This window comes from Panthera leo, chromosome F2 (assembly GCF_018350215.1).
Source record: "Panthera leo isolate Ple1 chromosome F2, P.leo_Ple1_pat1.1, whole genome shotgun sequence".
NCBI classification, from domain to species: Eukaryota; Metazoa; Chordata; class Mammalia; order Carnivora; family Felidae; genus Panthera; species Panthera leo.
In genome coordinates, this window is record NC_056695.1 from 77756676 (window position 1) to 77762675 (window position 6000).

The 6000-nt window shown below is 44.2% G+C and overlaps 1 long non-coding RNA gene across 1 annotated transcript in view; it reads right to left on the bottom strand.

The window, feature by feature from the left end:
- Positions 1–5416, bottom strand: part of LOC122211218 — a 53318-nt gene extending 47902 nt beyond the window's left edge. The window contains exon 1 of the long non-coding RNA XR_006198568.1: positions 5270–5416. This is a non-coding gene — a long non-coding RNA (uncharacterized LOC122211218). The remainder of the gene's footprint in view (positions 1–5269) is intronic.
- Between the last annotated feature and the right edge of the window lie 584 nt (positions 5417–6000).

The following is a 6000-nucleotide window of genomic DNA, read 5'->3' on the forward strand; positions in this document are numbered from 1 at the left end:
CACTAACCCACCCCTATTGACTGTTCACAACTAATTTGTCAGAAACGCGGGCCTAGAAACTGGGTCAACTGCACATTGTTTCAACCCTCCTCTCTTGCTGAATCAACACTGAAAAACAAGCAACAACAATTCAAAAACAAGCAGAAACCACCTACTGACGGGCACTGAGATTTATCTGTGTGATGTCTGGACTCAGATTTACTGGCTGCGCAATCTACTGACTGAAAGACTGACCAAGTCGCTGCAGTTTTCTGTGTCTCAGTTGCCTCATCTCTAAAATGGGAGTCATAATAGCCACTGGCTGCTTTTTGTTGTTACTGATCCGGTGTCGATACTACATGTAGAGACGAAGAAACGGTGTTTTGTGTTTCACGGGGTTACTGTCTTATTCCCTGGCTTTCTGCCCCACATCCCCCACAGCCCTTCCAGATCTACCCTCCATCTTGTTTCCTGGGTGGCTTTAGGAATGCATGCATGGGCTCTCTTGTCACGCACATTCAGAAACAGCAAAGCAAAACGTGGGTGTCAGCAAAGGGAAGTCCGGATACTTATTCTCTCCTTCAGAAGCTATCATTTGGGTTGTGCCCTGTCTTTTTTTTTTTTTTAATGTTTTTTATTTATTTTTGAGACAGAGAGAGACAGAGCATGAACAGGGGAGGGTCAGAGAAAGGGAGACACAGAATCTGAAACAGGCTCCCGGCTCTGAGCTGTCAGCACAGAGCCCGACGCGGGGCTTGAACTCACGGACGGCGAGATCATGACCTGAGCCGAAGTCGGCCGCTTAACCGACTGAGCCACCCAGGCGCCCCTGGGTTGTGCCCTGTCTTAGGCAAAGCTCTTGTAAGGCATCCCTCTCTAACAGGTTCTTGTGACTTTCTCCTGGCCTTTTCGGGTTTAGGAGTGGTAAGAGATCCTGATGGTATACTCCCACAGGGTTTTACCAAGCCGTGTTGGTTTTCTCTAACCCTGCCCACACCTTTGTCAAGGGCCCTTTTATTAAACTTCCCTCAATTAACTTGATTGAGAGTGACATCTATTTCTTGCCAGGACTCTGACTGACGTACATTCCATAAGTAAAGATTTTCAATATTTATGCACTCGTTTATTCACTCACCAAATATTTATTGTAGATCTTCTGTGTCAGACACTGTTAGAGGTGCTTTTGAGATTTTGAGAATAAAGTTGATTTTGAGATTTTGAGAATAAAGTGGCCCCCACTCTCTCTTTTTCCCAAAGGTGGTATAATCCTAACAAAACCTCTTTAAGCAATCTTTTTATACATTCTACACAATAACTCATGTTTGTCTCAGAGATTAACGAGAAAGAGAAAGACAGATCTATAAATGGGAAATATTGATGTAGGATAAATGGCAGGATGGGGACAGGATATTGTGGGGGCAATGTGCCTGGGGATTGATTGACCTTGGGGTTCACAGGATGGGAGTAGGCATGGACAAATAGGCAGGATTTTATCAGATACAGAAGGGAAAAGATCTCTCTGCAGAAGAAACAACACGGAGCAAGTAAGAAGGCCAAATTCAGAAGCTGGAGAGAAAAAATCACATGGCTGAAGAAAACAGTACTGCCTGTGGGAAGTTAAGTGGGAATTTGTTGGGAAGGTAGATTGAGGATGTTTCATAAATATCCAGTATTGCATAACCATTGGGAGTTAAGTTAGGTACTAGAGACATAAGATGGACAAGATAAACATGATCTCTGACCTCATGGGCATGATAAGAAGCATCATGACCAATAGCAAAGAGGTAAACAAATAAACAACTATAATTATAAATCTATGAATCTATCCATTCCTTTTCTATGAAGAAAACAGATAGAACTAAGACCAAGTACAGTGGGAAGGTTTGGAGATGTTTGTGAGGAAGGCAATAGTGTCAGCCATGACAATAATTGGGAGAAGCTAGCAGATAGAAGGAATGTCATGTGCAAAGGTCCTGAGGTAGAAACAAGATTAAAGAAGTGTTGATGGCTGGATTTTGCCACAGGGTGCATGAGATTCCAGGGCAGAAACAGGTAGGGCCAGGTCACGGAGGTCCACGATTCTAGGCTTGAATTTTATTCTGAATATAACAGTAACATTGACAACAGTGTTGATGATAATAATGATGATAAGATTTATTGAGCCTTTACTTTGTGCCTGAAGCACTTATGTTTGTTAACTTATTTGTCACAAGTATCCAATGGGAGGAATAGCACCATAGCGTCCATTTTACAGGTACATAAACTGAGGTGCAGAGGCATGGAATAACTTGCTTAAGATAACATGGAGAGTAGCATGGAGTCAGTGGAGTGTTTTATACAGTGGAATTAATTTGATTTGTTTTTAAGAACATCCTCGACTGCCATGTTGTAAAATATCAGAGATAGGCAAGCAGGGGAGGTGACGAATGTCCAGGAGAAACAATAGGATAGTTTGTATGAGGACTTTGGTATGTAAGTTGTAAAGAAAGAGGATGAACTTGAAATTAAATTAGCAATATGTTTTAGAGGGTTAAATGTAGGAGATGGGGAAAATTGAGGGTATTTGAGTATCTCCTACTTGAGTAATCAAATGGAAAGGTCCATTTCCTGAGTTGGAGAGTGCTAGGGTAGAAATCAATTGGGGGGCTAAGGGAACCAAGAGTTCAGGTTTAGACCTATTGTCTTTTATGCTGTGGTTAGAAACAAGATGGTTGATCAATCAAGACACTGTTCTATGTAGGACAGAGGCAGAGGCCAAGATAGATGGTAAATGGACGGAGCTGTAGCTGGGCACAGTAGGCACACAGCCTCAAGAGGCAACAATCTCAACTCTCTCTCTCCCTCTCCCTCTCCCCTTCCTTCTCTCTCTCTCTCTCCCTCTCTCTCTCTCTCTCACACACACACACACACACACACACACACACACACACACACACACACACACACACACTGGGGATTATGTATGATGTGCACCAGGAGGTCTAGCTAAGCAGAGCACAGCAGGAAGCACCTAAGAGCTGCCTTCCCATGCTGTCCAGGCAGATAGAAAACCAGGAAATCTACCCCAAGTGCACTATGGCCCCAGTCAACAGCCTGGGATCTAGGCCAGGGCTCCAGTCTTTCACTGAGGCTCTGTAAACAGCAAGACAGAGGGACTAGAACTAAAGTAGCTCGCTCTCCTCGGGAACGCGGCACACGGGCAGAAATCTGTGCCGGGGGGGGACCCATGACTCAGACATCCTCCCTGGAGCATCAGAATCTGCATAAAGCTGGACGTCACTGGGTTCTGGTCTGGATCCCAGAAGTCACACTGGGCTGTCGAAGTGAGTTTATCATGGAGTCTCTCCTCGAATACAAGTCCTGCCGTTTATTCCCATGTCTCCCACCTCCACTCATTTCCCCTGAACATAGCATTCTTCACACTTGACGGATCTTTCTTACAACCTGGCCAGACTCTAACTTTTGTGAGGATGAGATTTTCATAGCTGTCTCCCCGGCTCACCGTAAGGGTCTGACACATCGTAAGTGCCCAGCAAACACCTGCAAAATGTGGATGTTAAGTCAATATAATCTTTTCAGAACTCTGATTCAAATGGAGCATCAAGTGAAGGTGTCAAGCAAGTAAAAAGGAAAGCCCCTTCTGCTGTTCGTGTGAATATGCTCATAATTTTATGAAACTGTACAGCCTCCAAAACATTCACTGAATTAGGTTGAATGTACAAACCTACCCAGCTGTATTCGTTTCCTAGGGCCGCCGTAACAAAGAACCACAAACCAGTGGCCTTTGATGAAGCCATTTTATTCTCTCATGTCTCTGGAGGCCAGAAGTCCGCCATGAGGGTGTCAGCCATGTTGGGTTTTACTGGAGGCTTTGAGCGAGAATTTTTTCTGGGGGTTTCTGGGCAGCTGTTGCTGTTCCTTGGTCTGTGGGCACTTCAGTCTTCAGTCCAGTCTCTGCCTCTGTCTCCCTGTATGTCCATGCTTCCCTCTTAGAAGAAAGCCAGTCCTGGGGCACCTGGGTGGCTCAGTCGGTTGAGCGTCTGACTTCAGCTCAGGTCATGATCTCACAGTTCATGAGTTCGAGCTCCGCATCGGGCTCTGTGCTGATGGCTCAGAGCCTGGAGCCTGCTTCGGATTCTGTATCTCCTTCTCTCTCTGCCCCTCCCCTGCTCATGCTTTGTCTCACTCTGTTTCTCAAAAATAAATAAATGCAAAAAAAAAAAATTAAAAAAAAAGAAAACTATTTAAATTAAAAAAAAAAGAAAACTAGTTCTTGGGGCACATGGGTAGCTCAGTCAGTTGAGACTCTGGCTCTTGATTTCAGCTCAGGTCATGACCTCACAGTTCATGGGATAGAGCACCACATCAGGCTCTGCACTGACAGGGCTGAGCCTGCTTGGGATTCTCTCTCTCTCTCTCTCTCTCTCTCTGCCCTTCCCCACTCACTCATGCTCTCTCTCTTTCTCAAAATAAATAAACTTAAAAAAAAGAACACCAGTCCTTATATTAGCTTCACCCCCACAATCCAGTATGAACTTTCCTGACTTGATTACATCAGCAAAGACCTGATTTCCAAATAAAGTCACATTCACAGGTACCAGAGGATATGATTTTAACACATTTTGCAGGGGGGCGGGGTTTGCATAATTCATCTGATGACATCATCCTTTCAAATGGCTCCAATGGCATGCATGAAACCTATAGTCATAGAAGACTATTTTTAAGAGATGTTTTTCTTTCTTTCTTTCTTTCTTTCTTTCTTTCTTTCTCTTTTTCTTTTTCTCTTTCTTTTTCTCTTTCTCTTTCTTTCTTTCTTTCTTTCTTTCTTTCTTTCTTTCTTTCTCTTTCTTTCTTTTTCTCTTTCTCTTTCTTTCTTTCTTTCTTTCTTTCTTTCTTTCTTTCCTTCTTTCTTCCTTCCCTCCTTGCATAAAGAACACATATCAGGCTCCTTCCTCCATGCTGAACTCTTGCACAGCTGGCCTTTATATTAAAAATTCATCTTATTCAAAGAGCCCAACAGTCTGATTGTGGAAGGTGTCTGTTCTGGTACCATAGTTAGAAATGCCAGTCTCTGCTCCCTTCCCTGATGAGCTGAATGTCCTCCCATGATGAGGGCTCCCAGGACATTGGGGGGTACACTGAGCTGACAGAAAGTAATCTAGCTCTGGACATCAAAAGGGCCCCATAGGGCATTTAACCCCCTCACCCTGCTTGGTCATCACTGGGCCAGGGTCTGCTTAATTGGAGGTCTCCTGACAACTTTCTCTAATAGATGCGTTTTTTCACTCACCCCAACATAGCTCTTTACTATGCAAATGAGCATCGCGGACTTCTGGTTCTGGTTGTTTGCCTGTGGTTCAGCTCAACTGTAGAGTATTCTGGCAGGAACTGCTTTCCTCCAGTGGTCTTGCAGTTCATGAATCACACCTAATGGGCAGGCAGCCTGTGGGGCAAAGCAATCAGGACCCATTATGTAAGATCCTTTTGACACATTGCCTCATTTTATTATTATGCCCTTGGGGGCGGGGAAGTGAGAGAAATAGGAGGAAGGGAAAGAAAGGAGGTATAGAGAAGGAATAGAGGCGGGGAAGGGAAGGAGGCAGAAAATAATCCAAAATTAAAGGAATAGGAAAGAATAAGAAGTTTTGTTACACAAATTTGACAGAATTCAGTAGCCGAAGGATTCCTTCAGACAGTCACTCAACAAACAGTGCCACCCTGTGGAGTATACGTCTGTAAAGCTTAAAAATGAATGGATCTCATAAAGTTAGACAGGAGGATAATGTGTTGGGGTCCTTATGTGACCCTTAGGAGCAGAGAACTGAGTGAGTCCCCTTTTCTGAGGATGCAGAGTTCAGGGGAAACTCTCCAGCACAGGAGAAGAAAGAATCCGGGTCTTTGATGACTGACCTACCTTCCTTCCTTCCTTCCTTCCTTCCTTCCTTCCTTCCTTCCTTCTCTTTCCTTCCTTCTCCTTCCTTCCTTCCTTCTCTTTCCTTCCTTCTCCTTCCTTCCTTCTTC